Source organism: Erinaceus europaeus, chromosome 7 (genome assembly GCF_950295315.1).
Source record: "Erinaceus europaeus chromosome 7, mEriEur2.1, whole genome shotgun sequence".
NCBI lineage: Eukaryota > Metazoa > Chordata > Mammalia > Eulipotyphla > Erinaceidae > Erinaceus > Erinaceus europaeus.
Genome location: NC_080168.1, coordinates 12,850,215 through 12,872,700, shown reverse-complemented (window position 1 = coordinate 12,872,700; position 22,486 = coordinate 12,850,215). Strand labels below are relative to the sequence as shown.

Sequence of the window (22,486 nt, the reverse complement as noted above, 5' to 3'; positions counted from 1 at the left end):
CAACCAGTGGCACAGCTATATACAAGATGCTGGGTATTATACCCCAAACCCTAACAAAGGGACTTTTCAAAGTTAACCCAATTACCAAATAATGTGATGATAACAATAACTATTCATTGTCTTCTTGAACCCTAAGACAGCAGGAACCTCACATTTCCACTATAGAGCCTAAACTTCCCCCAATCCTGGAAGCTTAGGGTGGGGCCCACTTTCCTGAATGCTTCTCTCAATCCATATCAAATAATATTGCATTAGCTGATCGCAAGCTAATCAACGCAACAAGTGCCACCCCAGCATGCTTCACTTCAGACTGTGTCCAGAGACTTCAGGTGTGGAATGACAACCCTTCAGCTTCATCACTCAGGTAAGACCTTTCCTTTCATAGCATTCTCTAATTCCATTCCAGGTGGTCCACTACCCAATAAAGTCTCCAAACCTAGATATAGACCAGGTCCCCTGAGATATGTTCACATGTGTCCATAAACCAGGGCAAAATATATACCTGAAAGCAGAAGTACACAAGAGTCTGCAGTGAGTACCCCCCAACACTTCATCTGCACTATTCCAGCCTTTAAGTCCATGATTGTTCAACAATTTGTTTGGCTTTGTATGTTAACTCTCTTTTCAGCCACCAGGTTCCAGATGCCAGCATAATGCCGACCAGACTTCCCTGGACTGACAACCCCATCAATGTGTCCTGGAGCCCTGATTCCCCAGAGAGAAGCAGACTGGGAATATGGATCGACCAGTCAACGCCCATGTTCAGCGGGGAAGCAATTACAGAAGCCAGACCTTCCACCTTCTGCAACCCACAATGACCCTGGATCCATACTCCCAGAGGGATAGAGAATGGGAAAGCTATCTGGGGAGGGGGTGGGCTATGGAGAGCGGGTGGTGGGAATTGTGTGGAGTTGTACCCCTCCTATCCTACAATTTTGTTTATGTCTCCTTTCTTAAATAAAAAAAAAAAAAAAAAAAGAACAACTGAGCAGATGGGCAATTCCACACTGCAGGAGGAATGGCATCTTCAGCATTAGTCCCCACAAGTAACTAAACTCACAATTCTTGATGGGAAAGAATCAGACTCAGAATATATATATGTCTCCAGGCTTTGGGGCCAGGCAATGCCTTACCCATTAGTACACACATGTTACCAAGCACATGGACCTGGGTTTTAGCCCAGGTCCTCACCTGTAAGGGAAGAGACATAAAAAGCTGCAGAGCAGTGCTGCAGATGTCTCTTTCTCTCTCCTATCTCTCACCCTCTACAAAAAAAAGGAAAGATGGCTGCTGAGAACAGTCACCACCCCAGTGATAATCTTGATTGGGGAAGAAAAAAAATATATAGATCTCAACAAAAATACATATATAATTTTTTAAATCAAAAAAGTATGACACTAGGTAGAGGGAGGTTTGCAAACCATTTCAATAAGAATGGTTTCTTACGTGGCGTAAAGCACAAAGACTGGCATAAGGATCCCGGTTCAAGCCCCCGGCTCCCCACCTGCAGGGGAGTCGCTTCACAGGCAGTGAAGCAGGTCTGCAGGTGTCTATCTTTCTCCCCCCATCTTCCCCTCCGCTCTCCATTTCTCTCTGTCCTATCCAACGACAACATCAATAGTAACTACAACAATAAAACAACAAGGACAACAAAAGGGGATGGATAAATATTTTAAAAAATTTTTTAAAAGAATGGTTTCTTAAATGGGTGGGGGTATAGCATAATGGTTATGCAAAGAGGCTTTCATGCCTGAGGCTCTCAAGTCCCAGTTTCAATCCCCCACACCGCCATAAACCAGAGCTAAGCAGTGCTCTGGTAAAAAATAAAAAAAAAATTGGTTTCTTAAAAAAGAAAAAACTGGAGTGAGTCTAGATTTTGGACTTCAAAACAGCTATTTTCAACATATTCAAAGAGTTCAAATAAGTAAATGAAAGTATGGTGACAATCACTCATCAAATACAAAATATCAATAAAGAGATGGAATGTATATATATGTATATATACATACACATGTATATAATGGATATTCCAAATACATTGCTAGAGTAACAAAAAAGAAAATTTCACTCAAGGGATTCAACAGCAGACTTGAGCCAAGAAGATAAGAACTTTTTGTTGTTGTTGTTACTTTTATGTTTATGAGAGTCTGTGAGAATGACCAGAGCACTGCTCAGCTCTGGCTACATAGGGCCAGGATCAAACCTAAGAACACAGATGTGCAAGTTCTATGCTCTACTGCTGAGTATCATTCCCACAGATTTCTTTTTTCAACCCAAATTCAGGACTTGTAATAAAGCTCTACTTTTTATAACTATCTATGTGCATACATCTTTGCGATTTCCTTACTACTTTTAGCAGTGATGGTAAATTTCAATGTCTGTGTTACTCACTGTAGTCAGTAACCACATGTTTTTCAGCATTATAAAGAGTGGTTACTACAAGTGAAAAACTGACAAGACAAAAAAGAAAGCTTAACATTTTATCTTTATTCTTGCAGACTATTTTTGCAAGTTTGAGAATTGTAGATTGTCAGCTTGATTTCCTTAGCCTTCACTGTTTCTGCTCATAGTCAGCTGTGAGTCTAACTGTTGATTCCTTACACTGATACACTTGTCCCTCTTCCCACTTCCAGTGTTTGCTTTTTTGTTTGTTTGTTTGTTTGTTTGTTTGTCTTGTTTTGCTTTGTTTCACCTTCAGGGTTATCGCTGGGAAATGGTGCCTGCACTAGGAATCCATTGCTCCTAGCAGCCATTCTTTCCATTTTATTGCCATTGTTGTTACTGCTGTTGCTGCTGTTGAACAGGACAGAGTGAAACCCAGAGAGGAGGGAAAGACAGAGAGGGGGAAAGATAAGACACCTACAGGCCTGCTTCACCACTTGTGAAGTGACACCCCCCCCTTGCAGGTGGGGAGCCGGGGGCTTGAACCGGAATCCTGACGCCAGTCTTTGCACTTCGTGCCATGTGCACTTAACCCGGTGCACTACCACCTGGCACCCGCTCCGGTGGTTTTTAAATTTTTCTCTCTTTGTCTTTGATTTTCCACAATATACCAAAGTGTGAATTTCTTTTTACTCTGTTCAGTGTCAGTAAAGTTTCTTGAATGTGTTGCTTGAAAACTTTCATCAGCTATTAAGTTTTCAACCAATCTCTTCCAATATCACTTCAGCCTCTGTGGTCCTTTAGGGTTTCAATCAGAAATAAAGGTGTTGGGGTCGAGTGGTGGCACACCTGGTTGAACGCACATGTTACATTGCACAGGACCCAGGTTCTGGTTTAAAACAAAAATTATAAACTCAGTTTATGTCAGGTTGGACATCAAAAATCAACCTGAAGGTTCTAAAGACTAAACAGAAGAGCTAGATAAATAGAAAAAGAAATGTACAGATGTGAATAGCATCAGTGTAAGTCATTCACTGGTTGGCTGGCTGGTTGGCTGGTTGGTTGGTTGGTTGGTTGGTTGGTTGAGTTGGTCTTTGTTCCGAGGCTAGCCCAGTCACAGGAATAGTAGCTAAAACTAAAAAGTAAAAGCAACTAAAGTTTCAAGAGAAATTCACAGGCTGCCGGCCAGAAGAAAGAGGAACAAGCCTAGGCTACTACATCTGTCTGCCAGTACATTCTAAATGAGGACAGAACTGACATGGAACTCCCTTGGTCTTATAAACATTATACAAGTATCAGGCTGATACTTAATAATACAGATGTGAAGAACAGATTCAATGCAGTATAAATACTGGACATATTGAACTGAAAATATTTTAATTGTAAAAATTTAAAAGATTTGGATGTACAGAAGACAAGACTTACAGTTCAAGCCTAATGGAGTCTTAGGCTAATTGCCAGTGAAACAAAGCACATCAACATTCTTCACTGGATTTAACAACATTCAAAGCCTACACAAAATACTATCAACTATATCCAAGACATTTCAAAATTATTTGACATGAACCTGGAAAACAGCACCCATTCTAAAGTGGGAAAGATCAGCACATGCCAACCTCAAAATGACTCAGATTAGAATTATCAGACAAGGATTAAGCCAGTTGAGATAACCATCTCATACAGGTAATGGAAAAAGAAAAGCCTAAATAACCAGAAAAAAAAAATAGGAAATATCAACAGACAAATTAAAATTTATTTTAAAATAGAAATTTTAAAGCTGAATAATATATCTGAAAGGAAATTCAGTGACTTAAGTGTAATAATAAAACAGATAAAAAAAGTCAATGAGCTTATATAGGTTATCAATACAGATTGAAAAATAAAAGAAGCAAAGTGAACAAAGAGAACTAAACTTATGAACTTAAGGGATAATATTAAAAGATCAAACATATAGGTAGTTAAGAGACCCAGAAGACATTATATTCAGTGAAATATACAAATTTCAGATTCAAGAAGATAAGTGAATACCAAAGGTGACAATTTCAAAGAATACTATATCTAGACTTCTGAGAACCAAAGATACAGACAGAATCTGAAACACTGAAAGGAAAATAGTATGCCACAGAGGACAGCATTCTGAATGGTTGCAGGTTTCTTAGCGTGGATCATCTTTTCTCAAGGCCTCTAGAAGACTGTGGAACCATGTCTTTTCTATTTCTTTGATGGAAGTCACACAATAAACAGTATATTTAAAGAGCTGAAAAGAAAAAGCTATCAACTCTGAATTATACACCCAGCAAAAATATCCTCCAGGAAAGGAAGAAATGCAAAGACCTATTTCAGATAGTGGAGACCAAGTAATTCCATGCCCAGCAGACCTATGCTACAACAAGCATCAAAGGAAACTCTTTAGGCTGAAGAGAAATGGTGCCAGAGCAAACACTCATCCAGTCAGTCAGGAATCATCAGGTACCAGAAACATGCAATGTAATATAATATAGCAGTAAAAGAAATATTATTTATTTGGGAAGACAGAAGTTGAGACAGGAAGGGTAGATAGAGAGGGAGAAAGGAAGAGAGGCCCCGGAGCACTGCTTCAACATTTGTGAAACTCGTGGGACCAGGTCTTTGCACACATTCAGTTATGTGCTAAATCGAGTGTACCAGCACCCAGCCCCCAAAAGAAATACTCCTAACCACGAATCCTGGATAAACCTAGACTAATAATCAAGAATGTGGATGGATGGGGCCAGGTGCTGGTGCACCTGATTGAGCGAACACATCACAATGCGCAAGAACCCAGGTTCAAGGCCCCGGTCCCCACCTGCAGGGGAAAAGCTTCACAAGTGGTGAAGCAGGGCTGCAGGTGTCTCTCTGTCTCTCTCCCTCTCTATCTCCCCCTTCCCTCTAGATTTCTGGCTGTCTCTATCCAATAAATAAAGATAATAAAAGTAAATATATATATATGTAAAATGTAGATGGAAATAAGACACTGTAGAAGTGCAGATGTTTGAAAAAAATGTTGCATATTCTGTCTTATCATAGGATTTACTCTACCAAAATGACAAAGAAAGAAAGAATGGAGGAAACAGAGTACAGATGAAATACAAAGGCAATTTCCAGTATGGCTGAGATTGAAACCCCAGGAGGCAACAGTGCCTTAGGTATAAAGAGCAGTCTCTAGACAGCAGAACAACATTCTAGGTTACAGTAGTCTTGCAAGACAGACTGGTATCTACCAAAGCAAGCATTTATCTTTTTAACCCAAAGTAGAATGCCTGAGGAGAGTCTGGTTTGCTTCTTTTTCATGGCTTCATTTGACCATAACCTGCTGGAGTCTCCATGTGCCTCTCATTTCAACCAAGTGTTCTACTTGGACTAACCCCCGGCTTGAGAATCAACTTATTACAGCAGAGGTTATCTAAATTATGCCTCCTATAATGTAGACAGTAACTGGGGAAATGGTTCAGCTGACAAAGTGCAGACTTGCATGCCTGAGCTCCCATCTCAATCACCAGCACTGCGTATACTAGAGTAGTGTTCTGGCTTCTCTCTGTCTCTTTGCTTCTATCTCATATGAAATGAAATTAGTCTTTTGAGAAAATACATGACTGTTAATTATCTGAGTCAATGTTAAAAAAAAACACCAATGACTTATTAGAACCAGATGTACACACACACACACACACACACTTAAGTGAATTTTCATGGGAATGGTACCAGGACCTCTAAGGATACCAAAATCCACAGATGCTCAAATCCTTGTACAGTGGCACAGCAATTGCACAGAGCCTATGTACCTCCCTCACATACCTGAAATAATTTCAAGTTGCTTATAATACCTGATGTTATGTTGTTCAGAAAATAATGACAAGAAAAAAATTGGGGGGGAGGCACCTGGACAATAGCTCACTGGTGGGACACACCTTTTCACAGTGTGCTGCCTGGGTTTGAACCCCAACACTGCATGAGAGTGTGATAGTACTGGCAAGAACTCCAACACTGTGGTATCTTCCCCTCTTCTCTGTGTCTCTATATGTAATCTGATATTTATAAAGAATGAAAAAGTCAGTCATGAGGCAGTGAAATCATTCATGCACTAGCCCCAGCAATGCAAAAGAAGAAAGCCATGCTCGTTCAGTACAGATGCAAACACCCTGGCCTAGCTACATAGTAGGGTTTTTTCATCTGCAGCTGGTTAAGTCTGCATGTACAGAACCTATGAATCAACTGTGTACTTTCTGACTTTATCAGGTTGTCTTTTTATAGTCATATTTTATTACTATAAAATACTATAAAATTATAGAAAAAACACTATCAAAACATCCCATGCCCTCTTCTGAGAGGGCCTAAAATTGATGATAGGGATGAACAATGAGCACATCTAGAGCTCAGATCCCAGTCTAAAACCATGTAACAAAGGCCTACAAAATAGCTCATGTGGCTCGTACGATGCTTTGCCCTGTGCGCAACCTAGGCTCCAGTCTGGCCTCTAGCACTTTGAAGGAAGCTTTGATGCTTTGGTCTCTCTCACTTGCTCTCCCTCTCACTCCACTCTCTCTGCCTATCTACCTATCTCCAACTATAAACAAATAAGTAAATAAATAAAAAAAATATAAGCAGTATAAGGAATCAAAACCCTTTAGAAAAATGGCAAATTCTGGGACTAGAGTGAGGAAATTAGAATTTAATCCTAGAAAAGCACTTGGTAAACTATAGCCCTTGGACCAAACCCAATCAGTTACCTGTCTTTGTAAATAAAGTTTTATTGGAACATATCCGTACTCATTCACCAACAAATTGTCTATGGCTGCTTTCCTGGAGCCAGGGTGGAGTTAAGTGGTTTCATCAGCAACTGTATGGCCCACAAAGCCAAAAATATTTACTATCTGGCCATTTACAGAAATCATTTGCCAAGTCCTGGGCCAAACTATCTTGTTATCCCAGAAAGTAAAGAAATACTCAAGAAATGATGGGGCTATGTCAAAAGTTCACAGTAGCCTGTTGAAAAGGTACCTAGTGGCCAAATACATGCCAATTTAAACAGCAAAACTTTTAAATAATTATAGATTATAACTCACTAAATAAGAATCCATGAGTTCCAACTGATAAAAACTAGTGGGAAAAAATGAAAAGGAGAAATCCATCCTTATATCAAAATCCCAAATAAACATAAAGTGATGGATATGGGAGCCAGGTGGTGGCATGCTCAGTTAAGCATACAAATTACTATCACAAGGGCCAGGTTCAAGGCCCCGGCTCCCCACCTGCGGGGGGGGGGGGGGAGGTCACTTCACAAGCAGTGAAGCAGGTCTGCAGGTTCCTATCTTTCTCTCCCCTCTCTATCTTCTCCCCTTCTTTCAATTTATCTCTCCTATCCTATAAAAAAAATAATTTAAAAAAAAGGAAAAAAAATGGCCACCAGAAGCAGTGGGTTCACAGTGCAGGCACTAAGCCCCAGAGATAACGCTGGAGGCAAAAAGAGAAATGAAAATTACCATTAAGCGGAGTTGTACCCTTGTTGTCTTGTAATTTTACACATCAGTATTAAATTACTAATAAAAAAATAAGGAAAAAAGAAAATCTCCATTAAACATGCATGCGACCCAGGTCTAAGCTCAGTCCTCCCACACACATGGAGGGAGTTCTGGAGCAGTGGTATCTTTCCCTCACTCCTTCTCTTTTTCTCTCTGAAAAAGTCAGCCTGAAGCAGCGAATATCTAGTGACAACAAGAAACAGAAACAAACAAAAAAGAAAAGAAAATTATCATTAGCTTTCATCATAATAATTACTTCAGATCGATCTACCAGTGGATGCTAAAACTAGTGGGTGAACGTGAGAAATAATATAATGTAAAAGCAAATCTCAAAGTGGCCTCAACGACGACATCAATAACAACAACAATAACTACAGCAACAATAAAAAACAACAAGGTCAACAAAAGGGAAAATAAATAAACACATCTTGGCAGTAGGCTACCTTAGCCAAGTGACCCAAGTGAACATCTGCAGCGGGCTAAGTCCACATCACGTGCCTCCTGATACGAGAGAGAGAGAGAGAGAGAGAGAGAGAGAGAGACCTGCCATTTGTGAAATACCAGGCAAATGTCTGCAAACCCAAGGACTCGCTACAAAGCAGCTGGTCAACAAACTGCAGAAAGGCTAGATGCAGGGAAGGAAAACTGTTCCTGATTAAAAAGCAACTTAAGACAGATGACAGCTCCATGCAATCTGAGGCCCAGGTCTTCCTCACTGCAGGAAGGATGCGGTTGGGAAACTTGCAGACCATTGAGTAAGATCTATAGATTAACTGATGGCACTATATCAATGTTAATTTCCTGATTTTGATCACTGCACAATGGTTATAACAGAGAACAGCTTTGCCAGTCTACAGCTTACTCTCAAGAAACAAAGAAGAAAAAATAATCATCATAAAAAAAATAAAGGGGAAAAAAGGCTAGTAGGGAGGGAAGTTATATGAAATGTAAAAAGTAAACTTGGGGGTATCTATTTGCTGGGGAGTGTGGAAGAGTCCACTGTACCAGTCTGAGATATTTTTCCCCTGTTACTTTGAAATGAAATGCTTTCTGTTTATTATGTCACATTTTTAAATCCATGCTAAAGCACACTTAAACAACTGACAATACAACAATTAAAAAACGCCCCCTACTTGGTACAAATGAGGCACCAAATAAAAGAAGTTCAAATAACCAGCTAAAGGATACGTAGGCTACCAGATGATTTCCATCCTGTTTCATTTGGGCCAAAAGAGATTTATTAGCTGCAAGTATGAATAAAGTGACCTCAAATGAGAGCTATGTCAGTAAAAACACTGCCTCTCAAACAGGTCAGAAGTGACTCTACTCACTTATATTTTACAAAACATTTTGAGGATTTAAAAGATTAAATGCCCCAACAGGGACAACAGCCCAGCGCTTTTTGCAAACACAGCTGCTTGTGAAGCCTCTTGAGAAAAGGCAAGTTCTGAAATAGGAATCAGTTGCAGAAAGAAGTAATGGTTAGAAAAGATTAAGAAACACTGGGAATCTTCTCCTATTCGCCTCTCTAGGTGCTGACCTGTTTCTACAGACATGAATTTCGCCCTCCTCACAGGCCTCTTCAGGGCCGGGGCACAGGGGAGACACACAGGGCCCACGCAGGCCTGTCCTCATGGTGCTTACACTCCAGGAGGCAGAGAGACAAAATGAGGAGACATTGGGAAAGGGTCAGTGCTTCGGCTTTGGTGACTGGAAAAAGTCTGGCAAGAAGATAGAATGGAGTTGAGAGCTGAAAGCTGAAAATGTCACTATGGGGGGGCGGGTCTCTTGGTGAAGGACTTGACAAGTGCAAAGACAGCAAAGGATCATCTCAGAATGTTTGAAGACGAACATTGGGGAAAATATAGTCTCATTAACAGTCTCACATAGTAAATGATATGAAAGAACTGTCACTTCTACCAGGGAAAATTCAGTGACAGTGCCTGGGGCCTGCCTGCTGGAAGTTCCAAGGTCCTCCCCCAGCTACAGAGCAGAGCAAAAAGGAGAATCACTGTCTGGTCTGAATCAGGTAAGACTGTGACACTGGGTGACAATGTTCAGTCACACAGGGTACAGGGGTGTGAGTGTGGGAGGTGGGGGGATGTCATTAATTGACCACCAGAGTTTCCTTCAAATATGACAGCAAAGGAAAAAGAAATCAAAATGAAGTGAGTGAGACCGACTTTGAGAATGGATGTGTATAGTTGTTAACTGACTACTCTCTCCCTCTCTAGTTTTCGTATGTCTGCTAGCCGCAACTGTGCTCAACTGGCGAGACCTCACACTTTCTTCCTCTTACTTTAACAGCCTGGCTCACCCAGTCACCTCTTGGGCTCCGCTGTCTGCTCACCTCAGTGGAGCAGCCACAAATGAAAGCTGGAAGGGAAGGTCCTGTCCTGCATGGTGGGGTCCAACTAATTTACCTAAGGCAGGGCTGAATCCACAGAGAATTAAAATAAGAGAGTCTAAGATAAACAGTGCATTCTAGTATAAACAAGTCATTTGTTCTGAGAAAAATGGGAAGAGCCTGGACTCGGGACCATATTCCCAGGGATGAGAAAACACGACGGGCCTCTTCCCTCTCCCTGGAGGCGGCCCTGGCAGAGCGCTGATTGTGAAATCTGCCCTCAGCATCAGCCTGGAGCTGCTCTGACCTTGCAGCATCCCTCCCTCCAGATCTCTGCTAGCCCACTCTCTGCGACTGCTGCCCCAGGTGGCTGGTTCTGAAGGCACCAGGTATGGGTCCCTAGCTCGACTACCGATGCTCTAGAACTCAGGGGTCAGGCATGTCTCTTCTGGGAGCACAGTCCTTGATACTGAGTGAGCACAGCTGCTGAACAAGAGATGACCAGCTTCCCAGGAGTATTCACTTCCCCAAAAGTGAAAAATCAAATGGGAACTGGAAAGCTAAGGCTCTTGTCATCTCACCCCACAAACCACCACCTCTCAGTGGCCATCATGCTGGCTCTGCATATGCCTTCTGGTGACAATCTCTCTGTCCTTGTCTGCACTGGTCCATAGGCCTCTCTGCTAAGCTAAGGGCTGGCTAGCAGCTGCTCCTGCTTCGAGTCCTCCTCATTCCACCAAGTCCTGAACTGCAAACCAGCCCACCCTCCCTGATGTGTGCTTCTGGCCCCACTGCAGGCCTACCTAACACTCATACCGGCAGCCCCAGAGGTGGCACAGCAATAGAGCTCTGGACTGCAAGCATGAGGTTCTGCGTTCAATCCCACGCACTGCCTATGCCACAGTGCTGCTTTGGCTTCTCTATCTCTCATGAAATAGACTAACAAACTTTAGAAAAAGAAAAGGAAAAAAGGGGGTCAGGTGGTAGCGCAGCGGGTTAAGCGCACGTGGGGCAAAGCGCAAGGGCCAGTGTAAGGATCCCGGTTCAAGCTCCTGGCTCCCCACTTGCATGGGAGTCGCTTCACAGGCAGTGAAGCAGGTCTGCAGGTATCTATCTTTCTCTCCCCCTCTCTGTCTTCCCCTCCTCTCTCCATTTCTCTCTCCATTTCTCTATCCAACAATGAACGACATCAACAATAAGAATAATAACCACAAGGCTACAACAACAAGGGCAACAAAAGGGGAAAAAATGACCTCCAGGAGCAGTGGATTCATGGTGCAGACACTGAGCCCCAGCAATAACCCTGGAGGCAAAAAAAAAAAAAAAAAAGGAAAGGAAAGGAAAGGAAAGGAAAGGAAAGGAAAGGAAAGGAAAGGAAAGGAAAGGAAAGGAAAGGAAAGGAAAGGAAAGGAAAGGAAAGGAAAGGAAAAAAAAGCAGCAATTTCATTTGGGGGAAGGGTCAAAGCACAGAACTTGCATGCCTGAGGCCCCAGTTTCGATCCCTAGGTGCTCTGGTCTCAGTCTCTCTTCTCCACTCTCTCAAGTAAAGAAAGTCAAAAGTTAAAAGGCACACTTCATGCTCCTACCGCAGACAGTCCTTTAGTCTCACCTCACACAGCCCTTCATGTCTCATGCTTGTTGATATTTCATTCATGCACTCATTTAAATAACAATGGACTGCGTTCCTACACTGAGCCAGGTGCTATGCTTAAGGGAGAAAGAGGCTGAGTCCTTCCTTTTATGGAGCTTATAGTCTAAAGCAGGAGGCATGAGTTAACTGAGCAACTGTGCAGACCAAGATGTGATTTCAAACTGAACCGTACCCACTGGAGTGGGAGGGTGCAGGACACACATTGGGATGTGGCCAGAGCCGGGAGAACAGAGGAAGCACAGGTCCCATGGGCTGGAAGGGAAGTCAGGCCAATGCCATACCAGAATCCATGGGGTAAAATAATAACTGGGGCTTTTTCATCTTATAGACAATGGGAAGTACTGAACAGTTTTGATCAGAAGCGTGATATGGTCAGATCTGTATTGTGAATGATTCCTGTAGCTTCAGGGTAGGAAATGGAATAGAGAGTTAGAGGTCATGTTGAAGAGGAGCAGGGGAAGAAGGCTGAACAGAGCCCATCTGAGCTCTCCATGTGAAAAAGGATGGTACGCAGATCAAGTGATTTTTCACCAAAGCACACTCAGCTCTGCCTTATAGTGGTGCTGGGGACTGAACCTAAGACTCTGGAATCTCAGGCATGAAAGTTGCATAATCACTATGCTATTTCCCCAGCCCAAATCAAGTGACATTAATCAAGAAATACTGGGACCAGGTGGTGGCACACCTGGTTGAATGTACGTTACAATGTGCAAGGGCTTGGGTTCAAGCCCCCAGTTACCCACCTGCAGGAGAAAGCTTTGCGAGCAGTGAAGCAGTGATGCAGGTGTCTCTCTTCCTCTCTATCTCCCCCTCCCCTCCCCTCCCCTATCAATTTCTGGCTGTCTCTAACAAATAAGTAAAGATTAAAGAGAGAGAGAAAAGAGAGAAATATTTAGGAAGCCTTTGCGAGCAGTGAAGCAGTGCTGCAGGTGTTTCCCTCTCTATCTCCCCCTTCCCTCCCCTTTCCTCTCAATTTCTGGCTGCTCTAACCAATAAGTAAAGATTAAAAAGAGAGAGAGAGAGAGGAAAAATACTTAGGAAGCCAGGGTCAGGGCACAGTTCAACATTACAGCACAAGACTTCCAGACTCGAGGCCTCAGGAGTCCCGGGTTCAACCCTCTGCGCCACCCTGAGCCAGAGCTGAGTAGTGCTCTCCTCCATCCTATTTAGAAATAGCTATCTTATATACTGACAAGGCCAGTTGCTCTGGTCTCCCTGGTCTAATATTATAAGTGATCTAATATTTCAAAGAAAAAGTCATTATTAGAAATGTATTAACAATTTAAGCCCACTGTTAAAATTCAATCAGGTTACTAATTTGAAACATTATGTGCTTAGATTGAAGGAATATATACTCAGAACTGGGGTCTATGCATCAAAAAGTTGAAGACATATAATCTATTTCCCCTCTCTCATAATGATTAGCGATTTATAAAACTATAAGTTAATAGGAGTGTATATTAACACTATTCCCACCACCAAAAGTCTGTGCCCTTACCCCCAAACCCCTACAGTAAAGCCAAAAATCTACCCTCACCCACCACTCAGATTTTTACTTTGGTGCAATACTCCAAACTCAAGTCAATTTCTGCTTTGTGTCTCCCTTTCTGTTCCTCTTTCTCAACTTTTGTTAATGAGTGGGATCATCTCATACTCTTTCTGAATTATCTCACTTAACATAATTTCTTCTAGCTCCACCCAGGATGGGTCAGAGAAAGTGGGTTCATTATTCTTAATAGTAGTATTGCATTATCAGGTTAGGGCACCTGGGTTGTTTCCAGGTTCTGGTTATTACAAATTGTGCTGCTATGAACATAGGTGTACACATACCTTTTTGGATGGGTGTATTTGACTCCTTAGGATATATCTTAGGAGAGGAATTACTGGGTCATAAGGAAGGTCCATGTCTAGCTTTGTGAGGGTTCTCCAGACTGCTTTCCGCAGGGTTGCACCAGTTTACATTCCCACCAGCAGTGCAGGAGGGTTCCTTTGTCCCCAACTACCTCTCCAGCATTTGTTGCTGCTGTTTATGCCATTCTCACAGGGGAGAGGTGGTATCTCACTATTGTCTTTATTTGCATTTCTCTGACAATCAGTGACTTGGAGCAATTTTTCATATGTCTGTTGGCCTTCTGTATCTCTTCTGTAGTGAATATTCTGTTCATATCCTCTCCCCACTTTTGAATTGTGTCATTTGCTTTTTTGTTACTAAAAAACTTGATTTTTTTTTTTCTTTCTAGTCTATTTGACAGGACAGAGAGAAACTGAGAGGGAAGGGGAGATAGAGAGGGGGAGAGAAAGATAAGGTACCTGCAAATGTACTTCACCACTCATGAAGCTTCCCCCCCTGCTAGTGGGGATCATTTTTAAAATATAATCTAAAGAATCCCAGGAAGACACTCACCGGTGTCAGAATTATGCTCAGCTCCAAATAACAAAAGTATCTTAATTTTTAAAGTGAGTTCTCTTTCCATAATTTGAGCAGTCACATTAGAACATCTCTGCCCTGATCAGTTAAACTGGGCAGTAGCAAGGTAAAGTAATATTCTCTCTCCTGAAGTAATTTTAGGGAAGAGCCTCAGCAGAAAAGCAGTCCTAGAAGGTGCTAGAAGTTGTGATATCTGCGTCAGTACTCCTGGTCAGTGCTCTCAAGCAGATGAGTGATATACACTCACCATACAAATTCAACAATTGCCAACTAATAGCCATTGTTATTCTATCTATGCTTCACTCTCCAACATATGTTGAGTGCCTATGCTAAATTTCTTATGCATGCGGAAAGACTTTCAAATCCCCCCCTTTTTAAAAACTCATAAATGACAAATTTCTCTCTCTGAAAACAATTCAGCAGCAACACTATGATCACTTCAGGCCTTTCCTTTCTTAAAGGGTAAATTTTATGGAACAAGGTCACCATACAGCTGTAATCCAAATTCCATGATAAGATAACAGAAGCAGCTTAACAACAGAACTAAAAAAAAAAAAAAACCACCTCATCCACCAGCTACATGCATAATTTAAATGGTAATCAAAGCCAACATCTACCCACATACACTCATCTCTAAATTAATATGACAAAGTCAAGAGTTGCACCGCTTACCCCAATGGCCAATTTCGCTATGGCAATTTTGAAAACTATGTGACTTTCAGAATCTATAATCAACCAAGCATATGACTGAAATAGACAAAAATTGAGAGTACCTCCCTGGGCACATATTATTTCAAATAAAATGTCAGCTTTCATGAAAGCCACTCTTGATTTACACAAAAGATTAATATCAACCTGGCTTCTGTGCTTACTTCTTTTTTTTTAATTGTTCAGTTATATCATCCCTTTATTCTTGGGCAACGCTACAACCCCAAGGCCTTCTCTCAGGGACACAGCTACAAACATCTGGAACTTACTACTACAGACTCGCTCAGCCCCCAGCGAGGAAATGTCTTGCTCAGGACACTGGCCCTATTGATAAACAAGGTCCCCAATGTGAATGGTCAACCACTCCCAGAGGACATGCCAAGTCACAGCAGTGCACTGCCCCCCCCCCCCCAGAGACACACAGGAGAACTCTATGGACACCATCAATCTCGGCATCTGGAGGAAAGCAGGGAGTGACATTCTCGAGAGCATGACGAGCAGGGCTGAATCCAAGCAGAAAGATGGGGAAACATCAGTAGCTGCTGAGTCAACCTGCTAACTTTGGGGTCTGGTTTGTCTACTTTTGGGGGCTGGGGACAGCCTACAAGGACAAGCTTATGCACTCTGCTGTGGATAAGTTCTATGTTCACACCACTCAAGGAGACTGAGTACAAAAATGGTGACTCTAGAGTTTGCTACATTTTTCAGAGAAAAACTTCTACCGTCACCGAGGACTTAATAGCACGTAGCATCAGGTAGGAGAACAAAAAATCACAACCATTCAAGAACAAAAGTAACCAGATTAATGCCAGGTAGTAGCTCACCCAGTATACCATCCACCTTCCCAAGCACAAGGCCCCAGGTTCAGCCCCAGCACAACACAAAAGCTCCATGGAGTGCATCGACAGTGGAATAGTGCTGTGGTGTCTCTCCTCTCTCTTCTGTCTCTTCAATTCTCCTCACACTCAAAAATAAACATAAATACAAAATAGGGTCAAGAATGTCACTCAGCACTCTCCCACTTGATCAAGGTCCTGAGGTTGTGTTTTTCCCCAGTCATATAAAAATTTAAAATACTGTAATGCAACTGAAACAGACCAGTGGTCTATCTTCTTACTGCTTCAAAAAGAATACAAGAATACAAAGCAGCAGCATTCTCAGGAAGACACAGGGTACCCAGACCCCAGGGTGAGGAGAGGAGTGGGACAACTGCATCTTGCTGAGCTCCCGTCCTAGGATCCCTTCCTAAGCTCAGGTGGCAAGGACAACGATGCCACTAAGAGCTTGCTGCCTCTGGACACACAGTAAATATGAGCCCTCTGTTCCTCCCGCACCCTGTGCACAGTGCAATTATCCAGATGTGAGGGCATCCAAAGTTATGAGTCCCACAGCAACTGTAATCTTGGCAAATCCACACACACAGAGTTTGGATGAGTTCAGCTGGTTACTGACCTTAAAAGCGACTTCGAAAGAATAAAGTGCATTTTAATCTCCACATCTAATTACAAAGAAAAACTCCCAGACAGATCGGAGATGAGAAAACTGCCTTCCTTCAGGGAGACTGGAAGTCTTTTTGTTTTTCATCTTCTTCTTCTTTTTGAGAAAATTAATAAACTGGGCCAAGCACTGAGGAATGTGCTGGTAGGAAGCAGCCTTACCTGGCCTGAAGGACATGTGCCAACCACTTAACAGGGTTGCCTTTAAACACTCACTTCTGACTCACTTCTGACCGAGACTCTCTTTCAAATACTGAGTATTTTCAAAGTACACTAAATGCTCATCAGAGGAAGAACGGGCTTGACTTAAGGTCCTAATTGAAGCAACAAATGAAACAATGAAATTGACAACAGCAATCCTGGAAAGGGACACCTCCTCAATAAAGTGATCCTGAAGCTTATTAAGAAATATCTAGGGCTAGGGAGGCAGCATAGTGATTCTGCAAAAACACTCTCATGCCTGAGGCTCTGAGGTCCTCGGTTCAATCCCCAGCACCACTATCAGCTAGAACTGAGCAGTGATCTGGTCTTTTACTCTGTTCCCTTCTCTGTATCCCTGCCTTGTTAAAATTAAATGAATAAATAAATAAGAAACAGCAAAACCATCCCAAGATGGACTATCTCCTATAAAAGGAGCCAGATAGTACTACTTGTAGAGGAAATGGTTCCCTGAGGCTTAGTTCAGGATTAAAAGAACAGTTCATAGAAAGTCAAACACTACTCAAAATAGGCTAAAAGATTAAAAGGCAGAGGTTACTGGTTCAGAGAGTTCTGCAGCCTGAATGCCCAAGTTTGAATCCTGGCTCTAGACCTATGGGCTGTGCCTGAGAGCAAGCTTTGACTCTGCCTGCTTCACTATCTCAAAAAGGCAGTAACAAGACCTACCTAAAACACTGATGTGACACACATGAATAAAAACTGCTGATATCTGATTGAGATGTATATTCACAGGGGCTGTGTGGTGGCACATCCTGTTGAGTGCACACATTACCAGGTTCAAGCCCCTGGTCCCCAACTACAGTAGGGGAACTTTACTTGTTTCATAAGCAGTGAAACAGTGCTGCAGATGTCATTCTCTATCTTCCCCCTCTTCTCTATATTTTTACCTTTATCTAAAAACAAATAAATAAAATGTTTGTTAAAATGTATATCCACCTCAATTTCTTAGTTATACTATCACAGGGGTGTACACAGCATCACTCTGCCATTTCCTGTAGTTGCATGTGACTCAAAAATTATCTCAAAAGCTTAATTTAAAAATAAAGTTGGGCGAGCAAAATAGCTCACTTGAGCTTTTGAGCTATTGCTGCTTTGCTATGTGCGCGATCCACATCTGAGAATGGCCCCCCGGAACAGAATCAAGATTCAGGGACAGAGAGACAGAGACAGAGACAGAGACAGAGACAGAGACAGAGAGAGAGAGAGAGTCTAAAACGTACAAATAAATAAAATGAAAACTACGTTTCCTCTGCCATGTGCACACCCAGCTTCAAGGCCTCTACTTCATTGCAGGGAGCTTCTGTGTTGTGATGTTTTTCCCTCTCTCTGTCTCTATATATCTCGATCTGAAAAAGCTGGGCTGGAGCAGTGAAACCCCAGTGATAATAAAATTTTAACAAATAAGATGTAAAAAGGAAACAAAAGATAGTAACAAAAAATAAGTCATAAAGCAGTAGAAAGTGTCCCATTAACTTAAAGCTTAGGAAAAGCCTGTCAGCTTTACCAGTGTTATTCAACATTGTCCTTAACTGTGGTCCAGGAGGAGGCACAGTAGATAAAGCATTAACTCTCAAGCATGAGGTCCTGAGCTCAATCCCTAGTAGCACATGTACCAGAGTGATGTCTGGTTCTTTCTCTCTCTCTATCTATCCCATTAGTAAATAAATGAGGGGCCTGGGCAGTGGTGCACCCAGTTAAGCACATATAGTACTATGTGCAAGGACCTGGGTTTGAGCTCCCACTCCCTACCTGCAGTGGGGATGCTTCAAATCAGTGAAGCAAGGGAAATTATATATATATATATCCTTAACTTAGAAAAGATGGTGAAACCATAGAAATGAGACATGATTAATCATAAATGAAAACACTGTCTGCCTAGAAAATGCAGCACAACCACTGAAAGGTATCACATATGGCTTCAGTAGTGCCCAAGGATGCTACCTACAAAGCAACAGCCTTCTCATGACATCCAATAATAACCAATTAGAAAATTTGGTATAATAAAGAAATGTGTTCTGCTCACATTTTTATTTCTTACGTTAGTCAGGTACAGTTAATTTTTAAATATCTGCCATTTTCCCCAGGACTAGAATGACTATAATGATCTCTACCACACTTCTCTGAATATACAGGCCCTGGGCCCGGCCCTGTGGAACACCATATTTGCTCTCTAATTTGCTGTTTCTCTGTCTAGTTCACCCTTCACTTGGGAAGTCAAAGATTCTAGAAAGGAGATTTAAAACTGTTTCCAGCCCCTCCAGCCCCCAGCTGCACATGTTTTGACAAAACCTAAGCCAGTTATGAGAGATGAAGATCAGAGGTTTCTTCCAGCCCAGAATCTCCACTGAGTCCGGAGCCAGGAGGCCTGCAGCCGCTCTGGAGAGGAAGGAGGTGTTTGTCCTCAAGAGGAAGCTCTCTCCCATGAACCCCAGAATCTCACTCAGCCAGTGACCCTCACTCTTGAGCAGAACCACGTTACACCCATACGCTCCTAGTCAGTGTGGCACATTCACCTCCACTCTAAACAAGAGCAGCACAGCCCTCATCTCCATCTGGACTTGCTGTGCCAACCATGGCAAACCAAGAAGCTTCCCACTCTGACACGTGTCTGCTACGCTGGGCAAATGGCTCGACTCGGAGAGCAGCTTCCCACTTCCATTCCTGGAACTGCATGTGCAGGAGTGGGGCTCTGACTGACCCTCCTCTCTCTCTCTCCCTCTCCCCACCTCTCATCTCTGACTCATATGAAATTCTTTCCCTCATATATAGTAAATACAGAAATCTTTAATTTAAAAAAGCTCTTAAGACAGAGAGAGAACTGCTAAGTCCCAGGCTTTCCTCAGTTAAGAAACAAACAAACAAAAAAATCATACTTAAAAAGCACAGAACCAACTGCATTACAGAAAAAATAATAATACATACTTTAAGGAAGAATGTCTTTTATCAATATTTTATATTTTAAAAAAGGGGTAGCGGTGAAATAACTCACTTGACTAGTGAGTGCGCTGTGTTGCCTTGGACACAACCCAAGCTCAAGCCCAGTCCCCACCACATTGAAGGAAGCTTCACTGCTGTGGTCTCCTTCACTCTCTTTGATCCTGCATCTGCTGGGCTCAGCTAAATCAATGCAACCAGAAACACCACTGTGTCCAGAGACGCCAGGCGTGCAATGCCAACCCTTCAGCTCTAGTACTCTGGTGAGACCGTTCCTAAGTCATAGGACTCCTCAATTCTATTTCAGGTGGTGCATTTCCTAACAAAGCCACAGAGCCTAGATATGGACCAGGACCTATGAGACAGAGCACCTGTGTCCATAAGTTAGGGGGATATAGACCTTATTGTAAAAGTGCACAATAGTTTGCAGTGACTCAGTAAGTGAAGCAAGCAAGGAGAAAGACCTTTAAAAAAGGTACTTTCTAAATTAAGTACCTTAAAGTACTTAATCAAATAGTTTCTACTTAGACCTAGATACCTTCTTCACGTACTTCTTATTTCACTTCCCTCAAATACTCCAAGGCTAACCTTGTCAGACAAGGTAAGGACTACAAAAGTTGGATAAAGGCAAGAGACCAGCATATATTTTTTTAAATATTTATTTATTTACTCCCTTTTGTTGCCCTTTTTTTTATTGCTGCAGTTATTACTGTTGTTGTTATTGATGTCATCGTTGTTGGATAGGACAGAGAGAAATGGAGAGAGGAGGGGAAGACAGAGAAGGGGAGAGAAAGACACCTGCAGACCTGCTTCACCGCCTATGAAGCAGGTCTGCAGGTGTCTATCTTTCTCTCCCCCTCTGTGAAGCGACTTCCCTGCAAGTGGGGAGCCCGGGGCTCGAACCAGACTTTTTTCTATGGGTGGTCACATAACAAGTGTTACTTCACAGCTGCTAGTCAATAGAGAAGAGCATCTCCAAGAACTTAATATGACTGCAATTTAGGACAGCTTGCTGGGCCACACCCACCACTTTACATGGCCTTTCCCTCAACAAATGACACAGGAAAAAGCCAGTCAGTCAGAGTAAAAAGGTAGTAAGAGGAACACAGGCAGGAGAAGTTGTGTTTCCTGGAGGTTCATCTCCCATCCCCAGGTAGGGCTTCCCAGGCACTAAGAAACCAGGGGATCGTGGGCAGTGCCACTCAGCACAGACCAGCAGCACCAACAATACTGGCAAGGCTGCTGCAAAGGCGACCTCAGGCCTCACTGCAGACTGCTGATTCAGAAGCTACGAGAATGGGCTCCTTGATTCCTATTTCTACAAACCTCCCCAACACACCTGTCACTCACTAAGACGAGCTTCTGGAAGTGGGCTGCACAGATGCATCGCACTAGCACCCTTATAAGCAATGTAAGGCTCAGGAAAGTCCCTGGGGGCCGGGAGGTGGTGCACCTGGTTGAGTACACACATTTCCATGCTTAAGGACCAGAATTTAAGCTCCCACTCCCCACCTGCAGGATGGAAGCTTCATGAGCAACGGAGCAGGGCTGCAGGTGTCTCTTTCCCTCTCTGTCTCCCCCTCCTCTCAATTTCTGGCTGTCCAATCGAATGAAAAGTAAAAGGGAAAACATGCTCATTCTGAGCAGTGGATTCATCACACAAACACCAAACCCCAGCAATAGCCTGGTAGAAACACACAAAGGCTCCCAGTCAACGTGGTGATGACACAAGCTAGTGTGGCAGAGTCTCCCAAAGTAACTATGAACAATCACCACAGGCAATCGCAGCTTCTACAGTGCCACTGCTCCACTAGCCACACACGCCGCACCCGCAGCCCGCAGGTGTAATGGCTCCAGGTGAACAGTGCACAGGTGGGAACCTCAGCTGTCTAGGAGCCCCTTATCCGAATCTCCAATAATGTTTCTCCCAAAACAAAATCTTTCTTCCCTGACCAATCAATCTAAAAGCCAGTGGTTCTCAACTCTAGGCAACTGTGTCCCTCCCCTGCCCCCCGTAACATTTGGTGATATCTGAATATGCTTCCGACTGTCACCACATGGGAGGGCACGGTGGCATCAAAAGGGGAGAGGCCACAGTTGTTCCACATCTTACAGTGCACAGGACTGCCAGCTTCCATAAAGCTCACCCATTCTGGGGGTGGGGGTACATAGCATAATGGTTATACAAGAGATTTTCATGCCTGAGGTTCCAAAGTCCTGGGTTCAATCCCCTGTACTACCATAAGCCAGAGCTGAGCAGTGTGGTAGGGGAAAAAACAAACAAACAAACAAAAAAACCACTTACCCAGTCCAGATGTCAATGGTCCAGGCCCTGAGAAACCCAGCTCTGCACAATCCCACCCCCACTCCCGTCTCCTAACTGAATGTTATTCTTTCATTAATTTATCAGTATCAGTGGCTATTCTCCACACCCTACCACCCTAAACAACCTTGCCATCACAGTCACCATGGGGCCTGGAACAGAGTGGGAAGGGCAGAGCTCAACAGATACTTGGCACATCAAGAGTAAAATCATAAACAAGGAGATAGGTGTCAGCAAAAGACAAAAGGCGTTAACTAGAACTTGGTGAAAAACCTAAGTCAGCAAAAACCACAGCTACTGGCTGATGGCTACTGACTAGGCCGCTCCAGTAATCTCAGATCAGAATCGCTATCTCAATCGCTATCAAACAGGCCATGGCCGGTGCGCCGCTATGTTCCATCGCTGGGGAGCCAGAGACGATCCGAACTGCCCCTGCGGCTCCAGACAGACTATGACCCACA

The 22,486-nt window shown here is 42.9% G+C and overlaps 1 protein-coding gene across 6 annotated transcripts in view; it reads right to left on the bottom strand.

The window, feature by feature from the left end:
* The window catches only part of DIS3L2 (DIS3 like 3'-5' exoribonuclease 2), a 259,999-nt gene that overhangs the window by 221,900 nt on the left and 15,613 nt on the right, over positions 1-22,486 (bottom strand). Inside the window, exon 1 of one of the 6 annotated variants that reach the window (XM_060193790.1) lies at positions 2,478-2,738. The exons of the other annotated variants lie outside the window; for them this stretch is intronic. The gene's annotated coding sequence lies outside the window, so the exon portion shown is untranslated. Of the gene's footprint in view, positions 1-2,477; positions 2,739-22,486 lie in introns of those variants that run through there. 6 annotated transcript variants of the gene reach the window in all.